The sequence below is a fragment of the Phocoena phocoena genome, chromosome 3, assembly GCF_963924675.1.
Source record: "Phocoena phocoena chromosome 3, mPhoPho1.1, whole genome shotgun sequence".
In the NCBI taxonomy this organism is placed as follows: Eukaryota; Metazoa; Chordata; class Mammalia; order Artiodactyla; family Phocoenidae; genus Phocoena; species Phocoena phocoena.
Genome location: NC_089221.1, coordinates 88583374 through 88607637, shown reverse-complemented (window position 1 = coordinate 88607637; position 24264 = coordinate 88583374). Strand labels below are relative to the sequence as shown.

Here is a 24264-nt window from a genome sequence, read left to right as displayed (position 1 = left end):
ATTGAGTTGATTTGCTTAATGTCATGTAAAATGCATTCTTGTGCCATTCCAAATGCCAACCTTCTTAGTGCCTTAAATTCTTTAAAACGCTGGAAACTTCCAATAGGAAGTTCAGATATACAGGAAGTAAAGGGTATACATTTGTTTGTAAGAGTTTAAATTATCTTAATTTTAAATATCCCTTTAAAGTGGAGAAAAGCAAGTTGTTTTTTAAAAATATGAAAAGTATGAAATCATCCTATTGGAGTAATAAAGAAAAGTAAGCTAGCCTTTCCTTTTTCATTCAGCTTTATATATTTTTTCCTATTAATTTGCATATGTAATCTAAATACAGAGTTTTAACTAATTATTTGGCTTTATGGGAGACTAAAATGGTTTCCATTTTTCTTTTCTGATTTTTAAATTTGTTCCTTTAAACTGGAGAATATGCTTTCTGCCTTGAAGGGAACTAATAATCCATTAAGTTTTTTATTGTTAACTCCAACATATGCTAATAACCGACTCCAATCCTAAGATGTCATACTGACCATCTGCCCTGGGTGGGAGAGTTGTATTTTATCAGCTACTAAATTCATCCTTTGGAAAAATTCTATGAAAGCTGTAACAAAAAATAAAAAATAACATAAAGGATTTGGCTTGAAAACCCTAATTTCTTTTCAAAGTTTATTTTTTGAGAATGGTAAATGTCTTACATGGATTTATCTATAATGTTTCTGGGTTGTTGTCTTTTTCCTAATTATACCATGAGAAAGGAGTGTTTTGATATGTTTTCTTTTTACTTGTAGTTTGTTTTCTGGTTTGGCATGTTAGATTGCCACTTAGATACAGTAACTCTAAAACCTCCAATATCTCCCTATTGTCTAGGCCTTAGAGTGTTCTCTCTGCCCAACACAGGGCATATCCTCAATACCTGTAGATTTGTTAATTAGTACATTCATACATTGCAGACTCTTTACTTGGCATTCAAGATCCTTTACCATTAGTCTCCTACCTGCCCCTCCAACCTTACTTTATATTTCTCCCTTTTACCTGTTTGCTGTCAATGTCAGATTGCTAATTGCCAGGAGAGCTATGGATTAAGTTCCTTAGAATGAACTCTTCAAGGTCCTGCAGTGGAAAATGTTGCTAAAGTTACACTCTGTCCCAGTACCAGTTAAGTTAGCCAGTGCAAAGAAGTGTTCCAGAAGATACGGAAATGAGAAAAAGCTTTGGACTTGGGACAGATCTGGGATCGAGTTCTGTCTTCGTTCCTTGTTCTTTGGCCTTAGGGAAGTTCCTTCACGTCTCTGAGGCTGTTTCCTCATTTGTGAATTGACTTCATGCTCCTGTGTGTACCTGGTACCTAGTCTAATGATTAGCACAATGTATACTGCTGAGAAAAATTGCTTTCCTACAGGAGTGGGACAGAGAAAAGATTCACACAAAATTCTTCTACCTCCTTTCCTTTGCTTGGAAGGAAGGAAGGTTTATTGCTATTGTTTATTGCTATTGTTTAGTGATATCCTCAGGTTCTGATATTTTGAGATCTCAGGATTTTTTTCTCCTGGCGAGGTGAAAACGGTTAGAACTTTGCCCGTGTGGTTTGCATTTATTCCTATCTCTGAATTATTGAGGCAGCCGTTCTCAACCCTCTCTGCACATTAGGATCACCTGGGGAGTTTCTAAAGCATTCAGATGCCTGAACCTTACACAAGACTAATTAAATCAGAATTTCTAGGAGGTGGTACCCAGGCAGTAAAACCTGCCTAACTGTTGTCAATGTCAGCCAAAGTTGAGAACCACTGATCTAGTCTAGTCGAGAGGAAGTAGAAGTGAAAATTTTGAGGACTTCCTTCCTCCACCCAGACATGAAATCTATCACCGTTTTTTTCATACCTCAGTCCCTCCAGCTTTCAAGCTCTCCGCCCCACCTAGTCTCTCTTCCTTCTTCCGTGAGGTTTTAGGTGTTCTAAGGATTTGTGATGAAAGTCTCTGTGCATCTGTTGGTTCTGTTTTTCAAAATGTTTGGGCACAGTTGAGGATGAGGGGGAAAGGTCAATAGTTTATGAGATTTTACTATAATTGCTACTTGATTTTAAAATTAAAAGAAGTTACTAAACACTCAGCTCAGTGCATCTTTTTTCCTCTGGTACCATGCCAATAACACGTGAACAATTTTTGTCAAAAAGACAGCAAGAAAGATTCTTCATTGTAACCAGAGAAACGGCATGTTATTGGAGGTCATTGCTCTACTAGGGGAGGCTGTGATCCCTTGCCCTGTGTTAATTATAAATTTTAAGAAGGAAAAGCAGATGCTTTCTTCCTTCTTTAACTGGATAATTAAAGACATATTCTGTGGGACTTTTTGATTTTTGAGGCTACTTAGAAATTGTAAAATTTGATGTACACCTGATACCAGGGGAACTTCATCCTTCAAGAGACTACTCCCTAATTCTGCTTCCTATTGCTTTGCTCATATTCTAGCTAGTCTTCTCCTCACCTCCTTTTTCTTTGGTGCTGTGTTCGTACATGCATTCAGTACTGTATCCTGAGATTTTTGAAGTGTTTTTGCAGGATGCATTGATTCAGAAACAGCAGCTCGCCTGGCTTATCATTTGTAATTTTTCTCAAGATTCTCATAGTTGTTGAGTGTAGTATTATAGTACTTAGCAACACCTGCCCAGGCTGTTAGGAAGCTATGTTCTTTTTTTTTTAATTAATTTATTTATTTTTGGCTGCATTGGGTCTTTGTTGTCGTGCATGGGCTTCTCCTTGCGGTGGCTTCTCTTGTTGTGGAGCACGGGCTCTAGGCGCACAGGCTTCAGTAGTTGTGGCACACAGGCTTAGTTGCTCTGCAGCATGTGGAATCTTCCCGGACCAGGGCTCGAACCCATGTCCCCTGCATTGGCAGGCAAGTTCTTAACCACTGTGCCACCAGGGAAGCCCAGTTATGTTCATTTTAATTGATATGTGATACAGTTGTCATGAAGAAAACTATCATTCTAATAGGCTTCTTATTCCCCAGATTGAACATAGATCTTTATGGTAAAGGATAACAATTATAAACAAATCAATAATTCAGGCACAGCTAAATGGAAAATACAGTCTTGGGAAATTGCTCCCTAAAGAGAAATCTAATATTGTCACTCTTCTGTCACTAAACAAATAAATGTTATAGGTAGTATCATGGGGAAAAAAACTCAAACTGAGAGAAGTAGGTTAGAATTCGCCTCTTCTTTTCTTTGTGACCTTGAGCAAGTTACTTAACCTCTTAGTTTTGTCATCTGTTAAGCATATGATAATACACACCATAAAAGGTAGTGAAAATGAATACAAAATATCTGTGTTGTGCCTGGTGGCATAGTGGACACTCACTAATTGGCAGTTTTTATAATTACAGAATCATCTCTTTTTCTGAAGAAGAATTAGCCCTCCTCCTCCAAGTGTGGCTTTCTGTTTGTGGGAATCATTATTTAGAAATTTGACCTGTATTAGTCTATACATGCCTAGTTGACTTTCACACCTAAGCTATCTAAACCAGATTCTTATTAGTGGGGAATAAAAAGAAAGATGCAGCAAAAAGTATAAAATCTTTAATTTGTCTCCCTATCTTAGGTTTCTTCCCTATCTCTTCTCTATGTTACCTTCATTTTTGTTTGGATAATTTTCTCTTGGCTTCCCGTATGCTTTTGTTTTTTGTTCTTATAATAATTTATCAACTAATAATTTCCAACCAACCTTTCTGCTCACCTTCAAACACTTTTCTGTTGAAAATTCACCTCCTTCAGAACAGTGTATCCTTAGGATTAAAGGGAAAACAACTTGTATCATTCAAGCCTACAGAGGTCAGAGCCAGTCTTACTCCAGCTGCAAGGCATAGAACATGTGGTATAGTAAATGGGTTGGATGAATAAAGCCCGTTTCTCCATTAGCATCTCCGTAGTGAAGGTTACCAGTGTGACCCTGTGTCAGGGAGCAGTTGTAAAAAGGACCCAGGTTCCTTTCTGGGTTGTTATCACATTTCCTTTGACTTTATTTAGCACTCCTCAGGGCCCTTGAAATACACTCTAGAGGATACCTTTTTGCTTCCCATCTCAGGTTGTCAAATAACCTTTTAATTAAAGAGGACTGTAAACACTCAACTACTGACATCGATGTCTGGGGCCTACAAGTCTCTGACAACCCACAGGCTAATCTGGGCCGCTCCACATTCTCCCGTCACTCCCGCAGGCCCTGGGGCTGCTCTCTGAGGACAGTCTTTGACTGCCCCTTACTCTGCTTGCCAATGCGCTTCTGCCTGATCTGGGCCTTTTAAACCTAACCCCAAGGCTTGCCATAAAAGCTTTTGGATTGCTCTGGGCAAAAGGTCTTCCAAGACAAGGAGGTCATTTGTTCCGGTGGTTATCATGTGAGATGTCATTTCAGTTGGTCTGCCACACGACAGACGTGATGTATATTCATTCTGTTAACAAATATTGATTCAGTACCTACTATGTGCTGGGCTCTGTGCTAGAGGCAGGACATGTAGTTTCTGCATTCCTGGAGCTTTCACCCTGTTGGGATCCAGAAGACAGGGCTGGCCTGCTTATTAAAAAAAAAAAAAGAGAAAAAGAAAAAAAAAACAGGTAATGCATCTTTTTCCAGACAAGAAGAATGGCAGGGAGTGCCAGCAGCCATAAATCTTTGCTTTGGTCTAACCCATGCCTCACCCCAGCCTTGTTGGCCTTCTGACGCTATTGAAAGATTAATAAGTTGTACATTCGCTACCTCTTCTTGGAATACCAGACCTCTTTAGCTATTAGTTAATCCAAATTGGGATCTGGGATACATTTTCAGAATAAGCACACTGAAGAAACAAAAAGAGATCCCAAGAAGCATTCTGGGTTATACTAGTATCAGGAGTGTTTCTTTTTTTTTTTTTCTCTTGCCAAACCAACACTGATATATTATTCAAGAAAAAAATCTTATACCAAAAATAATTTTGCTCTTTCTTACACCATCTTATTTTTCATATTATTAGGTATGTATTACATACAGTGATGTTCCATTTAATATTTAATTCTTGGTTTTTTTCTTTTATGTTTTGTCTCATTTTCATATTGTATTTCAGACTGCTCCAAGGTTGCTGGGTAAGATTCAACTCCTTTTGTCAGCAGGAATAACTCTAATAGTTGTAAAGTGACAGAGAAGAACTTTAGAAAATACAGTTGCAAGTCAAAAAGAATGTCTTATTGTTTACTGTTGATTATTCACACTTTCTCTCCATTCTGTCATTTAAATATAGATAGCTTTTATTGTTTCTAACAAAATAGTACTAAATTGCTAAATCTTCTACTGTTGCAAATTCACCTTGTTTTTATGTCCATCTTAAAAGTTATTTCTCTCCACTTCTAATTCTTTCATATGTCATGATTTTTAACCAAAAAATTGGTATTTAATTATAAGTGTTTTCTAAATGCTTCCCGCCCCCCCCCCTCCCTCAACAGCAAAGAAATTGTTGACTTTCTTCCCTAGGTCATCCTAAGCCTGCAGCTATATAACCCTGAAATAAAAGGCTTAACAATAACCATGCTTATCATAATAGACTTTTCATAATAGACTTTCATCTCAAATGTATTGAGAAGCACTTCCTTTTTTTTTTTTTTTTTTTTTTTGCGGTACACGCGCCTCTCACTGTTGTGGCCTCTCCCGTTGCGGAGCATAGGCTCCGGACGCGCAGGCTCAGCGGCCACGGCTCACGGGCCCAGCCGCTCCGCGGCATGTGGGATCTTCCCGGACCGGGGCACGAACCTGTGTCCTGTGCATCGGCAGGCGGACTGTCAGCCACTGAGCCACCAGGGAAGCCCGAGAAGCACTTCTTGAGACGTTTGGGTTTTTTTTAATAAATTTATTTATTTTATTTATTTATTTTTGGCTGCGTTGGGTGTCCGTTGCTGTGCGCGGGCTTTCCTCTAGTTGCAGGGAGCGGGGACTACTCTTCCTTGCGGTGTGCAGACTTCTCACTGCAGTGGCTTCTCATGTTGCGGAGCACGGGCTCTAGGCACGCGGGCTTCAGTAGTTGTGGCTCGCGGGCTCTAGAGCACAGGCTCAGTAGTTGTGGTGCACGGGCTTGGTTGCTCCGTGGCATGTGGGATCTTCCCAGACCAGGGGTCGAACCCCTGTCCCCTGCATTGACAGGCGGATTCTTAACCACTGCGCCACCAGGGAAGCCCTTAAGACATTTATTTTAAGAAAAGTCTCCCATAACCAATTCAAAGGCCATCTCTAGCTTCCTATATAATAGGGTTCTTTTTTTTGATTAAGGAATCTTCTAACTTACATGTAAAAGACGAATGGACCGGTTTCTGTGCTTGCCCCTGAACTTTCTTACACCACCAAATACATGAATGTTGTTGCTGCAAATTATTTAGTTTATTAATTTTTATAGCCAAATACTCAATTTCCATATACAACCGAATCACTAGCTAAAATATTAACTTTCCCACTTTCCTTCTCTCAACTGCTTTTAGCATTTCTAAAATAGAGTGTTTGATTTTAGTATTAATTAGCTGTTTTAGCGTTAATCTTATGAAGGAGTCCTGTTACAGATAAAAGAAATTTATCCCAAATCACATGAAAAGTAATTTTTTGGAGTTCCTATTTTTAACCCCCACTGCTTAGTACCCTTAAGTATGCAGACTAAGCATTTATTTTCCTTGAAATATGCTGTAATATAGAGTCATTATTGACCATTATCAGTATTGTATCAGCAATGAGTAGATCTAAAGGGGACTACAATAAACACCAAGATAACTGCAATAATACTAAATTTCTAGTATCCCACAAAATAAACAATCTTCTAATGTTTAAAACTTCTTAAAAATAGAAATTTTGAGTGGTAGTGAGTCCTCTATTACAAGAGTTATTCACACCAAAATAATCTCTCGAAAAGAATATGGAAAGATGGAAGCACTAGGTAAGGAATTGACGTACATAATGTTTAAATTTCTTTCTAATCCTGGGATTTATACTGGACCAGTTCCATTTTTGTTTCATTCAACAAATGTTTACTGTATGTGTACTAGCTGGGTGCTGAGGAGAATACAGAGATGGGTGAGAAGTATATACTCTTACATAGAGAAAGAAGACATAAGCAGTGAAAATGTTTTCCAACATATTAAGCAACATGATGGTGTCAATTTTTTTTTTAACAAATAGGCCCTACAAGATGTAGGGGCTCAGGAGGACAAGGTCATAAGAGGCTGAAATCTTTGGGGAAGGATTTTTGTTGGAGGAGGCATGGGAGGACAGATATGAGAAGCAAGGGCATTTGAGGTAGTACAGCCTTAGGAAAGGCTCAGAGCAAGAGCAGGTGTCTGAATGGATGAGTTTGTATGCATTGGTTAATCTAAAGAAAGAGCAGAAATCATCCAAAGTGATTACGTGCACACACAGGCAAATTTTGAAGAAACCTTATGAAAATACTCTAGTTGAAAATTCAGGGTAAGTTCCAACTTTCATCTAGACTTTTCCTGTCTTATTCACCATTCCCATGGTAACAACTTCACTTAACATATATAAAAGGAAACACTACTTTGGGTTTTAACTACTAATCAAGTACCCAGTTCAATTGAGAGAAGTGTAAATTTTCATAATAATATAATAGAATAGTTACCATTTATTGGATATTTTCTGTGGGGCATTATTCATTTAATCCCCTTAGATATGGACTGTTAGTATTCAAGCCTAGAGATGTGGAAACTGCGGCTAGGAAACCCTCAGGTTCACACTGTCTGTGAATAACCATATGGTATAGATTCAGTGTTAAATATCTCTTGGATAACCACTCATAGGTCAGTGATATGCTTAGTAGTATTTATTACTAGAAAGCTTTGTTGGATTTTCCCGGTTGTCAAAGCTTAAACAAAGGTAACTGAATCCCATGATAACCATGTTTGTCCATCTGTGTATAAAAAAACAATGTCGCAAAGCAGCTACCCCATGAGATCTAATTATATAGTTATAGAACTTAATAGGTTTAATGTGCTTATTCACTATAACTTTGTTGTGCTGCCACCAAATATCAGTTATATTCTATGATTAAACATTCCCTAGCTGGAAGATAGAGACTCTCATTGATATTCAGTGTGTATTCATGCATTCAATAAATGTTTTCTTAATTATTTCAAAACTGTATATAATTCTTCATGAGTTAAAATTTTTTCTTATACTCTCCTTCTAAATTATTACCAAAAGCTTATGAAGGAAGCAGAAATATTACTTTTTTAATAGATGAGAAAATTGAGCCCAGATAGGTTTTAATTAATTAACAAAACCGGAACTATAATCTCCTCACTCCAAATCGTTTACTGGATTATGTGCAGATAACTTCTTAAATTTCTCTTCTTTTCATATAGAAATAATTTCTTCATTTAAATGATCCTTTAAAAGCAATTTTAGTTAATGCCAAATGACATGTTTCATAAAATTTTTTTAACATCTTTATTGGAGTATAATTGCTTTACAATGGTGTGTTAGTTTCTGCTTTATAACAAAGTGAATCAGCTATACATATATCCCCATATCTCCTCCCTCTTGCATCTCCCTCCCATCTTTCCTATCCCACCCCGCTAGATGGTCACAAAGCACAGAGCTGATCTCCCTGTGCTATGCGGCTGCTTCCCACTACCTATCTATTTTACATATGGTAGTATGTATAAGTCCATGCCACTCTCTCACTTTGTCCCAGGTTACCCTTCCCCCTCCCCGTGTCCTCAAGTCCATTCTCTACATCTGCGTCTTTATTCCTGTCCTGCCCCTAGGTTCTTCAGAACCATGGTCTTGTTTATGGTTTCCTTTGCTGTGTAAAAGCTTTTAAGTTTCATCAGGTCCCATTTGTTTATTTTTGTTTTTATTTCCATTTCTCTAGGAAGTGGGTCAAAAAGGATCTTGCTGTGATTTATGTCAAAGAGTGTTCTGCCTATGTTTTCCTCTAAGAGTTTGATAGTTTCTGGCCTTACCTTTAGGTCTTTAATCCATTTTGAGTTTATTTTTGTATGTGGTGTTAGGGAGTGATCTAGTTTCATTCTTTTTCATGTAGCTGTCCAATTTTCCCAGCATCACCTATTGAAGAGGCTGTCTTTTCTCCACTGTATATTCTTGCCTCCTTTATCAAAAATAAGGTGACCATATGTGTGTGGGTTTATCTCTGGGCTTTCTATCCTGTTCCATTGATCTATATTTCTGTTTTTGTGCCAGTACCATACTGTCTTGATTATTGTAGCTTTGTAGTATAGTCTGAAGTCCGGGAGCCTGATTCCTCTAGCTCCGTTTTTTTCTCAATATTGTTTTGGCTATTTGGGGTCTTTTGTGTTTCCACATACAAATTGTGAAATTTTTTGTTCTAGTTCTGTGAAAAATGCCATTGGTAGTCTGGTAGGGATTGTATTGAATCTGTAGATTGCTTTGGGTAGTATAGTCATTTTCACAATGTTGATTCTTCCAATCCAAGAACATGGTATATCTCTCCATCTGTTTGTATCATCTTTAATTTCTTTCATCAGTGTCTTATAGTTTTCTGCATACAGGTCTTTTGTCTCCTTAGGTAGGTTTGTTCCTAGATATTTTATTCCATAGCAGTTTTTTAAAGTACAGATATTTCTAAAGATACACAGTTGTACCATTCTCAAAAACGTAACTAATTGTTCTCTTCTTTAAGTTCTTCCTTAAACCTGGGCTCAGAAGTTCCCAGGGCCTCAGAGTCATCACCTGCATCAGGTGCCCCTTACTTTTCTTCCCTCTTCCGAGAATGTCCTCTGAGAAGTCAAAATTGAATCTCTCTTCAATGTGGCTTTGCTCTCTGCCTCCTTTATGCTGCTTAGCATCAGTGCTCCTCATTTTCTGAAATATCATGAGAAGTAGGAGCCGAAAGGGGGTAAAAACACAAGGGCTGCATCTCTTCCTTCTAAAGCAGTAAATTATATCTACAAGTGCTCTCGTAGGGTCTCACCTTCTCTTTAAGATAATTTAAGATAATTATGCCCTCCCCAGCTGTGTGTTTGACTAAATCTCCTTCACTATTTACTGGTTAATTAGCCTACTTAAGACACTTGGCATCTGATTTATTTTGGGGAAAAAAAAAACGGAAAAGCAAAACAAAACAAACGTCCACCAAGTTTCCCATTAGAAAATGATAGTAACGCTCATAGCAAAATATAAATTAAACATTAAACTAGGGCTTCCCTGGTGGTGCAGTGGTTGAGAGTCTGCATGCCGATGCAGGGGACATGGGTTCGTGCCCCGGTCCGGGAAGATCCCACATGCCGCGGAGCGGCTGGGCCCGTGAGCCATGGCCGCTGAGCCTGTGCGTCTGGAGCCTGTGCTCTGCAACGGGAGAGGCCACAACAGTGAGAGGCCCGCATAACGCAAAAAAACAAAACAAAACTAAACTAAAAAAACATTAAACTAATTGATTTTACTGTATGTCTTTCACAAATTAGTCTCACATTGTTATATCCATTAACACTGGTAGGATTAAACCTTACCAGAAGTTCTTTCTCTTTTTATTTATTAGCAGAATTTCCTTATTATTAAGAGCAGCTTTCCTTTATTGACTTCTTGGTTTACTTGAGTTCAATTTATATAGGAAAGGAAGGAATGATTCTTTCTCTTTATTTACCAGTTTTTAAAATGCTAATTTCATTTCCATTATTCTTCCAAGGTGACCAATGAGGTGTTGTTGTTGCTTTTGTTTAAGTATTATTATAAACTCAATAATCCACTGCAGTTATTTTTAAATTGATACTCAAATTGTCCTATCTTTTGGTAGTACAAGCTTCTTCAAAATGGTTCCCCTGTCCATTTGACATAGACTGATTATGTCAAGATATGCCCGGCTCATCTTGTGCATTTCATGCTGGAGACATGGCATCAGCCGTTTTTCTAAAGAACTTTGGTTCTTCGAATGAATTAGGATTTTTTTAAAAATGTATCTTCGAAATCTATGCTGCTCTCTGAATCTTACATCACAGTATTTTCTGTATTTTAAGCCTCCAGCTTAAAACCTATTTTAGATCTCATCACAAGTCCAACCTTTCCATTACAGCTCAGTAACATCAGCCCCCTGGGTTTTAGAGAATCCTCATTTAGGGATTCTCAACACACTAGAAATTTCTAGTTCCTTACACAGGCATACCTCATTTTATTTTGCTTTGCCTTATTGCACTTTGTAAATACTGCGATATTTACAAATTGGAGGTTTGTGGCAACCCTATGTCCAACAAGTCTATTGGCACCATTTCTCCAACACATTTGCTCATTTTGTGTCTGTGTGTTGCATTTTGGTAATTCTCAAAATGTTTCAAACTTTCCCTTTATTACTTTATTTCTTATTGTGATCTGTGATCAGTAATCTTTGACGTTCTGCTATGACTCACTGAAAGCTCAGATGATGGTTAGCATTTTTTAGCAATAAAGTATATTTTAATTAAGTTATCTACCTTGGTTTTTTTAAACATAATGCTATTGCACACATAATAGACTACATTATAGTATAAACATAACCTTTATATGCACTGGGAAACCAAAAAATTCGTGTGACTTGCTTTATTGCAATATTCACTTTATTGTGGTGGTCTGGAACCTACCCTGCAATAGCTCCGAGGTATGCCTGTATCCAACACTCTTTTAATTCTACCCACATTATCTGCTTTTGGAGAAATTAGGAGTGGAACTTGGGAAGGAGAGGTACTTTTACATTTTAGCTACCCCATCAATTTTCTGGGGATTTCCTTCTAATTTTGTCTCAGATATTCTGCATTTGTTTTAAGTAAGTCCTAAAATATGACCTCTTGGACCCATTTGGAAATATGTAGAAAAGTGTTCAAACTGTATGGTGTTACATAATCTTATTCAGGGCTTTTAAACTTCCTTGTTCTACTGTGAAAAATACATTTTGCATTTAAAGTGCTTGTTGGATTTTCACTAAAGTTGTTTCATCGCTTACTAGAATGACTAGCAGTTTGTAAAACACTGCTCTAGTTCATCTCCTTCAAAGTATATATAAAAACTAGACCTCTCAGTCAGTGACCTGCTTAAGAGCAGGAAACTGGTGGATTTCCTTGATACAAAATGGACACTGTTCTTGAGGTAGAAGGTGCCAACCTTCCCAAGCTCATCAAATCCAGTGTGTTGATCTTATTATCTATGAAATAAGGAGTTAATATTCCTTTCCTCTCATATCTTTGGGAGTAAGAGAATCAAATAGATTCCCTTTATGATTTCACTTTAGGATAGATATGAAATGGAACTTTCACTTGAGGCAGAAAGGTAGTTTGGTTAATTTAATTTCCTAATTAAGTCAAACTTACTTTTAACTTGAATATGAAACTATTCATTTTAGCCCATATCCTAAAACATTGCCTTGGCTTTTTAAGACTCAGTCAATGAGAATTTGTCTGTCAAATGTTTTCCTTTTCTTGGGTTTATCTGCATGACATTAAATAAATAGTTTGAACTTTTCAACTTTTCAAACAATTGTGTTGAGTTTGATGTGACTGATCCAGCCTACGTGCCTCTGTATGCATTGCATGCCAAATGCCTGAAAGCAACTTGTCTTTCATTGAGAATGACTGAGTATGGGCAGAGAAAAGGAGATTTTAAAAATTAGAAATAAGAAGTAAACAAAAAAGTTCTCTCTGTCTTCAGGGGGTTATCGTACTCTTCTATTTTATATATATTAATATGTATGGCTTTTTTAAATGAACTACCTTCATACTGGTATAATGTAAATTTTGCTTGCCAGAAATATTTTATATGGTAAATAATTGTTAGAAGTGGAAAAAGAATGTATGTAGAAAACTAGCTAAGTAATGTTTGATGAGTGATACTTGTAATATATTTTTAATCATCTCTATCTCTTTCTTAGGTTAAATTTCCCATTTTCTTTCTTTCTATTATCTCTTTCCTCACATACGGCTGTAGGAGCTTCTCCAAGAAAGCAGTTTTGCTTTGAAGATATTTCACTTCCTCTCATAAAGGATTCTTCTGTTCTTTTAGATTTGAAATCACAATAACGCCCTCATAGGATCCAGCCCCTTCTTCTGCCCTCTGTTTGAGAATCTTTCTGAAGTCAGCCTTGGAAAGTCAGATTTGGAGATTTGAAGTCCAGAGGTGCTTCTCTGGGGTACTGAGGATGAGACAGTCATGCAGGAAGCAGCTCATGACCAAGACAAAACCATCTAGAATAACACTTTCTGAACATACTTGAGGAGAATATATTTGAAATTTTAAATCATTTATATCCTATAGTAACCAAAAACTTCCTTTAAATGAATGAGAATACAGTAATCTCCCTTATTCATGATTTCAGTTACCCACAGTCAACCTTGGTCCAAAAATATGAAGTGGAAAATTCCAGAAATAAAGTTTGTAAGTTTTAAATTTTGTGCCTTGCTGACTAGCATGATGAAATCTTGCACTGTCCCACTCCATCCCACCCAGGAGGTGAATTATCCCTTTGCCCAGTGTGTCCAGGTTGCTTACTGTACACACCCATTAGTCATAGTAGCCCTTTCAGTCCTCAGATGATTATTGGAGTATAACAGTGCATGTGTTCAAGGAACTCTTATTTTACTTAATAATGACCCCAAAGTTGCAAGAGCAGTGATGATGGCAATTTGGATACTCTGTCACTGTGCCTAAATTTATGAATTAAACTTTATCATAGGCAAGTATGTATAGGAAAAAACATAGTATATGTAAGGTTCGGTGCTGTCCAAGGCTTCAGCATCCTCTGGGGGTCTTGGAACGAATCCCCCACAGATAAGGAGGGACTACTGTTATATCTATGTATTGATAATAGCACATACACATTACAATAGTACATATATGATATATATACATGTATGTCAGGATAAATAAGATTCAAGCCAATTTTGAACAGCAGTAAGGAACTTAACATTTCAACTCTACAAAATAAATGAAGAGTTTGAAATTCAATCAGTCCTATTTTATGTTGAGGCAGATGTACTCGGCTTTTCATGAGAATCATACCTTCTGCACTAGTTTACATAAGAAATTGGGTGAAATCCTCTAAAGCATTCGTTTTCAACTTCGGGATTACAACACACCTTGCAATCAAGGTTTGCAAAGGATTTTCTTTCTAAAAAATTAGAAATTAGAACAGATTTAGTGACTTCTTTTCACTCACTTGGACTCTGATGATTTCTTCTTGAGTGGCAGAAAGAGAGATAAGTCTAGCAGACATGCTGAAATTTGCACATAATTTGTGGCTTCTTTGTTGTCAGAGCATTCGGTGTGGTACTTACAAGTATACCATTACTAATCATTTACATGCTTACAAAATATATTATTGTGAACGCCAGTCCTTTACTCCACATAGACATATTCTCCTAAAATTTACTTCCACAGTATTTTGGGGTTAGAGCAAATTCAGGGAATGTGCATGAGTATGTGCTACACATGTCAGTATTATCTGTCACATTCATCAATCTGTGGAGGAAAACATGGATTCTAGAGCTGGGGGCACTGAGGGCAAATAGGGCAGCAAACACAGTACAAACCTGGAGAAAGATCCCCACCCACCCACAAATTATGCAGAAAGGCAAATTATGTGGAAAAAGCCTTTCAATAATTATACCGCTTTTCTCACATAGCTCGTACTTCATCTTTTCGTTAAACAGAATGTTGATTTGAAATCTATTCTAGTCTCTCAAATATATGAAAAAATAGAATTTTTAACTTTTTATTCAAGAAAATGATTTTTATTTTTAATAGCCTATATAGCATATACCTTTAAATTAGTTATTTTAAGATACAGCATTTAAGTTAGATACCTACTGTAATTTCTTAAGGTTTCCTGATATATCGCAAGCCTCTTTAAAACAAGTTTTACATGCAGTGGGCTCTACAAATATTTACCTCGTTTTTTTCAACTTCAGGAAACCAGTTGAAAATTTTAGAATTAGACTTTGGAGCTGTGTAGTGTGTTTTCAGACTATTACAAGTGTATCTAAATCTACAACCTGCTAGGCAAGATCGAATCCCTTCCAGCTTGTGATTGTAATATATGATTTGTGCAGACTTGAGTCTGTCTCACAGATGCATTTAGTATTTTCTGAACCGAGTTTCTGTTCTGTGCCAAGCAGGTTTCTAACTGTGAGTGTTCAGTCCACTGATTGACTGACTGAGAGCTAAATTATGCTCGCTAACACATACTCAATTCCCAACTACTACAGAAAAGATGGACTCCAGGCCCAAAATTGGACCCTCACTAACAAAGCCTGCTTTCTGCCACTAGTAATACTCACACAGTGAATGAAAATTCAGTGACCTATATTCTTCCATTTAAACCCTTAAAAATTTAAATTAAAACTTTGTCAACAGTAATTCTACCATACTGAGGCAAAAAGAGCGTTCCCTGCAATCTGGCAGCACTAAATGTAATTCATAACTATCAAAAATCCGTTTTCTCTGCGTAACTTTTAAGAACGCTCCTGATGTCTTGAAAATTCCATGCAATTTTCTTTAAAAGTTGGTTTGGAATGCCACTGTGCATCTTGAAGCCCACATACAGTGAGTTAAATTACAGCAATAGCATATTTCTCAAGCACCATATAGTTGCAAATCCTTTATCGTGAAGTACATAGTAAAGGATTTTCTCCTTGAACAGTGAAGGAAGTTGAAATTTGGGGTTGTTTCAATTTAACACATGATGTGCTGTACACTGAAAGATGTGTTTTGCCTTTCCTCCTTTTTCTTCTTTATTCGTTCCTGCTCCCTGTAAAAGGAATTAAGTATGTAATGCTGATTATAAAACTGGATCCTTATTATCACTATTCTCAGAGCACCATTTCCCCAAACTGGCTTATGTAAGTACTTACTTTTCAGTGGGTTAATCTAAATGCAGAGTGGAAGGCTGTTTACTCTTCACCATGTCTACCACGTCTTTGTTAGCACTACCTGTCTTCTCTGACTCAGAAAGGGCATCACTATTCACCTACTTACTCCAGCCAAAACTTAGGTGTCTCTGATGCCTCACTTTTCTTCATACCTCATCAACATGCATTAACAAGCCAGGTCAACTCTACCCTCAAAATGTATCTCGAATAGAGCCAGCTCCACTGATAACTGCACTGGCCACTTAATTGTATCCCCTATTTGTCTTCTCCTTACCTTACAGTCTATCACAAAACAGCTACGATGAACTTTCTAAAATATTCTTGGGCGAATGAATGAATTAAAATGTTATTAAAGTTAATTTGTTCATGACTTTAGCAGTATTGTTGTTTATCCTGGGTTACATGTAGGGCTAAAACCAAAAGCAATACTAAAAGTTAAACATTTAGGCGCCTTGCCTACCATGAGGTCGTATTAGGTTCAACTAAACACTTAGACATTTAGCTGTTGCACGGGGCACTTGGCACAGTCTACTCAGAAGGGCGAAGGATGGGGACCTCAGCTTGCCATAGGGCAGTGTCAGTTGGTCCTTTTCTGTGGGAGACCTCGCAGCAGCCCGTTCCACAGCTCACCCAGCAGCCAGGAAACCTCTTTCACCAACCAGGTGAAGGCTTAAGTACCAGGAGATGAGATCCACATTGCATGGGTTTAGGCACTACTTTGGCTTAGAAGCTTCAAACCCCTGAGAACTAATAATCTTTTAAAACAACCAATAGGCATAGCATCTAGCATCCCTAACAGTTACATGTCCAGTTACAAGAATGAGTGTACTCAGGGAATCTAAGCAGTGGTGTCCCCACCAGGTATTTATAGTTCCCTTAAACCAGACAGATGCTGTCTACCAATTAGGGGATCATTGATACTATAAGCAATGTTGCCTAGCAACATGGTTAATGTACCATTTTTGGAGAACACATCTAGGAAGTTAACCAAAGGTCAGATTCTCATTCAGAAAGGGAATGTTTTTGTTTGTTTGTAGTTTGTTTTTGTTTTTATTCTAGGACATAGGAGAGCTAACCCCAAGAAACTAATTTCTTTTCTGTTCTTTCAGCCAAAGAATTAGGTTGAAAGAGATACATTTTTAATTTACTCAAATATTTAAATTCAGATTACCTAAGTTCTACTTTTGTTATTATAATGAGCATTTAATATTATAATAAGCATTAACTTAAAAATTTGTAATGATGAAGTCATTTAATTAGAAATTAGTTCCATTTTGGAGACTTGGTTTTGACTTGTCATTCTTTCATTACAAACATAAAAACATCCACACATACCATCCTTATTTCTGCTTGGGGTTTTCTCTTCTCTAAATCAGATCGTAGCTAGTAAATAGTTACAACTGTTCTATATAAAAATATTGCAAAACTAACAAAGTCTACTACCATATATGAAGATAATTTTTCTTCCTTCTACTCTTAGGTTATTTAGGGCTATGAGGACATCATTCATATACAATACCATATGAAACCTCAATCATTTGAGGTTTTATATTTGCAGATCAATTTAATGATATGTGCATCAGCTAGTTCATAATTCCATGTGTCCATAGTAAATGGAAGTGAGCACAGGTGTTTTTGATTACCCATCACCTATGACTACTTCGTGATTCAAGGGCTTATGTTCTGTTCCACCTAGCAGATGATGTTACTTCACTAGCCAAATGCTTTAAAATAACTTATTGTGCTATTTCTCTTTTTCTTTACAACAAACTCATTTTTGCGAGATCTTTCTAAATGGATATTGTTTTTGTTCATGGAAAATTTCAAGGATGTAAGGTTGATTTAAATGCTTTTAACCAATCACTTACCATTAATGCACTGAATCATCATGGAGATGCTGAGAGCAATTTAAGGCTCTGCTATTTGATACCCTCTAGTTCGATTTTATTGTCTTGAGATTCTGGCTATCTCTCTTAATAGAAAGTTGAAGATAGAATTTTTATTCAGTGTATGGATTACATTAGTATAGGATGTTATGAAATTTACCTTTCCATCAAGCATATGTATTAAATTTTAGCAGGAATCACATATCCATTGTCATTTCTGAAATATCGTTACTGTGCTTCTGAGTGTGCCATCTAAAAAAGAGACTTGATTTTCCTTGGTAGACTCTCTGGAAAAAAACAAGCAAACAAAAAAGATGATTAACATATAGATGTAAGTAGAACTCTGCCTTTACAGTGCTGCTAGAAGGAACCTGTCTTCATGTCCTCCCCACATACTTTCCATTACCAAGTGTAACCGCTTCTTTCTGTTTCCACCCTAGTCTGGTGAAGCCTCAGCAATAAGTGTATAATCTCCAAAATTTACAAGCAGCTCATGCAGTTCAATATCAAAAAGACAAACAACCCCATCCAAAAATGCGAGGAAGACCTAAGTAGACATTTCTCTCTCCAAAGAAGATATACAGATTGCCAACAAACACATGAAAGGATGCTGAACATCACTAATCATTAGAGAAATGCAAATCAAAACTACAATGAGGTATCACCTCACTGGTCAGAATGGCCGTCATCAAAACATCTACAAACAATAAATGCTGGAGAGGGTGTGGAGAAAAGGGAACCCTCTTGCACTGTTGGTGGGAATGTAAATTGATACAGCCACTATAGAGAACAGTATGGAGGTTCCTTAAGAAACTAAAAATAGGACTACCATACGACCCAGCAGTCCCACTACTGGGCATATACCCTGAGAAAACCATAATTCAAAAAGAGTCATGTACAACAATGTTCATTGCAGCTCTATTTACAATAGCCAGGACATGGAAGCAACCTAAGTGTCCATCAACAGATGAATGGGTAAAGAAGATGTGGCACATATACACAATGGAATATTACTCAGCCATAAAAAGAAACGAAATTGAGTTATTTGTAGTGAGGTGGATGGACCTAGAGTCTGTCATACAGAGTGAAGTAAGTCAGAAAGAGAAAAACCAATACCATATGCTAACACATATATATGGAATGTAAGAATAAAAATGGTCATGAAAAACCTAGAGGCAAGACGGGAATAAAGACACAGACCTACTAGAGAATGGACTTGAGGATATGGGGAGGGGGAAGGGTAAGCTGTGACAGAGAGAGTGGCATGGACATATATACACTACCAAATGTAAAACAGCTAGTGGGAAGCAGCTGCATAGCACAGAGAGATCAGCTCGGTGCTTTGTGACCACCTAGAGTGGTGGGATAGGGAGGGTGGGAGGGAGACGCAAGAGGGAGGAGATATGGGGATATATGTATACATACAGCTGATTCACTTTGTTATAAAGCAGAAACTAACACACCATTGTAAAGCAATTATACCCCAATAAAAATGTTTTAAAAAAAAGTGTATAAGAAGCTTCTGGTTAAGCCATCAGTCTGCCTCATCTTCAAGGTTTCCAGAGTGATGTTATTGTTATTATTATTCCCATATACATACCCAGGAATAAGAAAGCAGCTTCCATTTATAGAGCATACCATACACTTACGGCAAATCTGGAAAGGAAGGAGCATTATCCCCATTTTATAGATAAGAAAACTGAGACCCAGGAAAGTTCTGTAATTTACCCAAGCCTATGCAGCTAGAAGGCAAATCTAAGTTTATCTGAATCTAAATTTCATTCACATTCTATTATGTGACTACTCTGACCTTTTTAACTTTGGAGAATTTCCTGTTTTCCACCCACCTTGTCTTGCCTTTCATTATCTCCTTCCTACTTCTTAATTGACACCCCATTTTAACTTGTTACTTTGCTTTGACTGTGGTATATGAAGGTATCTCTGATTCAGACTGTTGAGTAGTTTGTGCTCAAGCACCAAAGAGCATGAATATTCACTTATCCATTCATTTAATCAAGCAACAAGGGTTTATTGAGTATCTATTATATTAAAGTAAAGTACTCTGCAAGACATTTTAGTGAGCATGAAGATTGAGATAGACCTGCCTTCTTTTGCCTATGTCCTCCTTGAGAACAAGGCCTGAGAAATATAAGAATGAAGGGAAAAATTTTTAAAAGACCTAAGTAGTTGGAAATAGTTGATTTCAGGAAGTAGGGTTTGGAAATGAGGACACGTACAGCCTGAGACTGCTGGTTGTAGCATTTAACTTTTTTTTTTTTAACAATAAACATGTATTATTCTGATAGAACTAAAACCAAAAGTAAACAAATTTCAAAAAGAAAAGCACTCCAAGCTGTGATGGGACAGTAGGCATGTAGGAAAGTGCTACATGTTTCAGAAACGTGAGAGTCTTACGTGGCTAGTGCCTAAGGTGATAGAGGAAAAAAACATAATTCTCTTAACCAATAAATATTTATTGAACACCTAGTTCATGTCTGTCACTGTACTAGATACTGGGGACACAAAGGTAAAATAAACCATACTTCAAAAAGACACATGCACCCCAATGTTCATTGCAGCACTATTTACAATAGCCAGAACACGGAAGCATCCTAAATGCCCATCGATGAATGGATAAAGAAGGTGTGGTACATAAATACAATGGAATATTACTCAGCCATAAAAAGGAATGAAATTGGGTCATTTGTAGAGATGTGGATGGACCTAGAGACTGTCATACAGAGTGAAGTAAGTCAGAAAGAGAAAAACATATATTGTATATTAACGCATGTATGTGGAATCTAGAAAAATGGTACAGATGAACCGGTTTGCAAGGCAGAAATAGAGACAGATGTAGAGAACAAACGTATGGACACCAAGGTGGGGAAAGCAGGGGAGGTGGTGGTGGGATGAATTGGGAGATTGGGATTGACATATATATACTAATATGTATAACATAGATAACTAATGAGAACCTGCTGTATAAAAAAATAAAATGAAATAAAAATTTTAAGATAATAATAAAAAATAAACCTACATTAACACATCAAAAAAGATACTGCATTGCATATTTACAAGTTGATAAGACAGTAAGTCTTAAAAGTTCTCATCACACACACAAAATTGTAACTATGTGTGGAGATAGATGTTAAGTGAACTTATTGTGGTAACCATTTCACAGTATATACATATATCAAATCATTATGTTGTACACCTGGAACTAATATGTTATATGTTGATTATATCTCAATAATAATTTTTAAAAAGAACAAGAAAAAAAACAACAACACTAGGTTCTTATCTTTATCCTACTCCCTATCTAACTGGTCTTGGCAGGGGCGCTAGACCTGTACAGTATAGTGCGGTGAGTGGGATATATGATGATAGCCATGTACCAGATTCCTGGAGGTCACCTGGGGGTAGCACTGAAGGCAGGGAGAGCTCACCAGCAGACAAGGAGGGAGACAGGGGCAGCAGAGCTATGAGCAAGCTTGGCATGATTGGGGAGGGCGAGGCATTCGCCTGCAGTGGAGAATTCTCAAAGATGAAAGTGGAAAGTTAATTTGGAGTGAGATGTTGGCAAGCTTTAACTCTAAAGATTTTAGACTTTATGCTATAAATGTTGGGAGTTATTGGAGGTGTTTGAAGAGGAAAGTGATAAAATCCAATTTATCTTCCAAAAGAGGACTCTAACAGCGGTGTGAGGATGAGTTGCACTGAGAAGAGATCAGTGGAGAGAGTGATAACAGGAAAGATATTGGAGTAGTTTAGGAAAGAAATGACAAATCTCAGTTTCCTCAAGGTTTTTGTTTGACTTTCTGACCTCAAAAATTTTACATATACATATATAATGTACTGAACTCCATATTCTAGTGACATCTGTGTCATTTAGAATTTATATTTATGTATTAGAATTTATATTTATAGTATATATTTACAATTAAGTTCTTTAAATCTTATCTTGTTAGATCATAATCCTAAAGAGCAAAAACATTTCAGGTAGCAATGTAACATGCTAAATACCTACTGTATAAAATCACATCAGCATCTGTGACTCAAGAAACAGTTTGCACATGGAATTCTTAATGAAGTTCAACCCCTTCTGTTTGAGTCAGAGAGAGTATTTCTCATGTATTGTCACTTGCCTGAGTATCAAATACCAAATTGATTCTCATTCTAGGCCAGTACTGTCCAATACAAATGTAATGCAAGCCACAGATTTGAGCTACATATGTAATTTAAAGTTTTCTAATAGCATATTGAAAGAAGTGAAAAGGAGCTGGTGAAATTCCTTTCAATGATATACTTAATAAAATGTAATCAAAATATTATCATTCCATCATGCAATTAATTAAAAATATTACTACCGAGATATTTTACATTCTTCTTTCTTATATGAAGTCTTTGAAATCTGGTGTGTATTTTCCCTTTAAGCACATCTCAATTTGGACTCTCCATGTTGCAAGTGCCCAAGTGCACTAATCGCTGGAGTGGCTACTATATTGGAGAGTGCAGCTCTAGATTAACCATCTTTAATGTAAAACTCCATTTCGGATTTCATTCTAAGTTAGTGTAATATAAGAAAGATGGGTGTCAGTGTGACTTCTGTTTTTCTTTCTTTGTGGCAAAGATGCAACCAGTCACTGAAAATGGATTTTATTTATTTTATTGACTTGGTGACTCAGGGTGTTAATTCATACATCTAATTAATAGGCCTTAAGTTTACCTCCTTCATCTTTCTGAGGCTTTTTCTTTCTTTTTGTAACCTCATCCTTTGTTCTCAGCTGTACTATCATTTATAAATAGAGCAGACTATCCATCTGACATCCTGGAAGACAGATAGGAACAAATCAGACAAATAAAAAGGAAACCATCTTCTTCATAACTCCTTGCCCTCTTGTAATGAAACCTGTATTAGTTGATATGATAGTCAATTCTTGAAATTGTTTTCAAGATGCCATCTCTTTAATATTCTTGGGTAATGAAAAGTAAGGAGCACTGTTTTCTCATTAGGCTGCCTAGAGGGGTCACGGGAAGCCCACGTGGGGTGGATCCCCTGTAGAGGACATCCGTCGGATTTCTGGGCTGTGCTTTATGATGAACCCTTGGAAATGATGTGGTGTCAGTAGAATACCAGAGTTCAGCATTTTAATATTACATATCAATTGGGAGGAGCAGAGAGACTAGCTCTGAGTATTTTGTTAGTAATTTAACATATGCTGGATCCCTTAGTCTTCACATTATAGACCTTCAGTATCGGTATTATTATTGTTGTACTGATAAGGAAATATACTCAAAAGTTGCCTAAGGATATAAATTAATGGTAGAGAAAGGATTTAAGCCCGCATCTCTCTGCCCCTAAATCTGGTACTCTTTCCACTGCAATGTGCTGCCTGCTTAGATATAATCTTTCATCCTTGAACTCTCTTGAGTGTGGTGCAGAGGACCCAGGAGATGGTTTCTAGTCCCTGTCCTGCCACTAACAGTGTGTACGAAAATGAGCAAATTCTTTATCTTCCTTCCAATATTTTTTATCTACATCTGTCTCAGGTAATGTGCTAGGAGTAGTGAACTTAGTAATGCAGTCCATTTTCTAGGAGAGGTTTCATGGTGAAATATGATTCTCTCTGTCTTCCCAAATCACCATCTGCTTGAAGGCAGAGGCTTTAATACCTTGGAGTCAAGCAGGCCCGAGTTCAGAACCCAGTCTTGCTTCTTAATATCTGTGTGAAGACAAGCAAATTATTCAGTCTCCCTGAGTCCCAATTTCTTTGTGAATCGGACTGTCGTGGAGATGCAAAGAGAAAATGGAGTAGACAGGATTTGTCCTTTCTTTACTTTCCCCATCAGAAAAAATGAGAGTTTCATTCATAAAACACTGCTTACATAAGAGTTAAGCCGTGTCAAGGGAATTTAGAGAAGGAAAAAGATAATTGAGCACTGGAGTGTGATCAGGGAAGATTTTGGAGAGGATGAAGATTTTAGACTGGTGGAAGAAGGAAGGGAGGATTTGAGCAGGAAACCTGGGCCGCAGAGTGAGCAGCATTATATGAACAAAGGTGAAAACCAGGCACGGCAGATATGAGAACATTCGGAATTTGTAATGGTTTATGAGCATTTCAACATGGTTAAAGTTGTTGAGTTTTTGGTGATAAGTTAACTGTAAAATTAAGTAGCTTCTTCTTCTACCTGAGTGTCTAACTGTAGCTAAAGGAATAAATCTGTTCTGGTGGGCTGTCTCTTCCAGACTCAACTACCCCACTGTACTTCATCAGTCGCAGATTTCAATTTTTTGACTCCTTTAATGCCTGCGTTTTTCCGTGTCTGCGTTTTTTCATTTTCCATGTTCCATGTCCAGAACTTTCACCTTCTTTTGTAATAGCAGTTTTAGGCCTTTTACTAGGTTTCACAGAACTAAGTTAAATACTCATTGATTTAATACTACTTATTTATTTAATATTATTTATTTTTATTTGATAATATTATTAAATTAAACTTTA

At 37.1% G+C, this 24264-nt stretch overlaps 1 protein-coding gene across 1 annotated transcript in view; it reads left to right on the top strand.

Annotated features, from left to right (window-relative positions):
• The window catches only part of FBXL17 (F-box and leucine rich repeat protein 17), a 477493-nt gene that overhangs the window by 318546 nt on the left and 134683 nt on the right, over positions 1-24264 (top strand). The gene's annotated exons all lie outside the window — the stretch shown is intronic.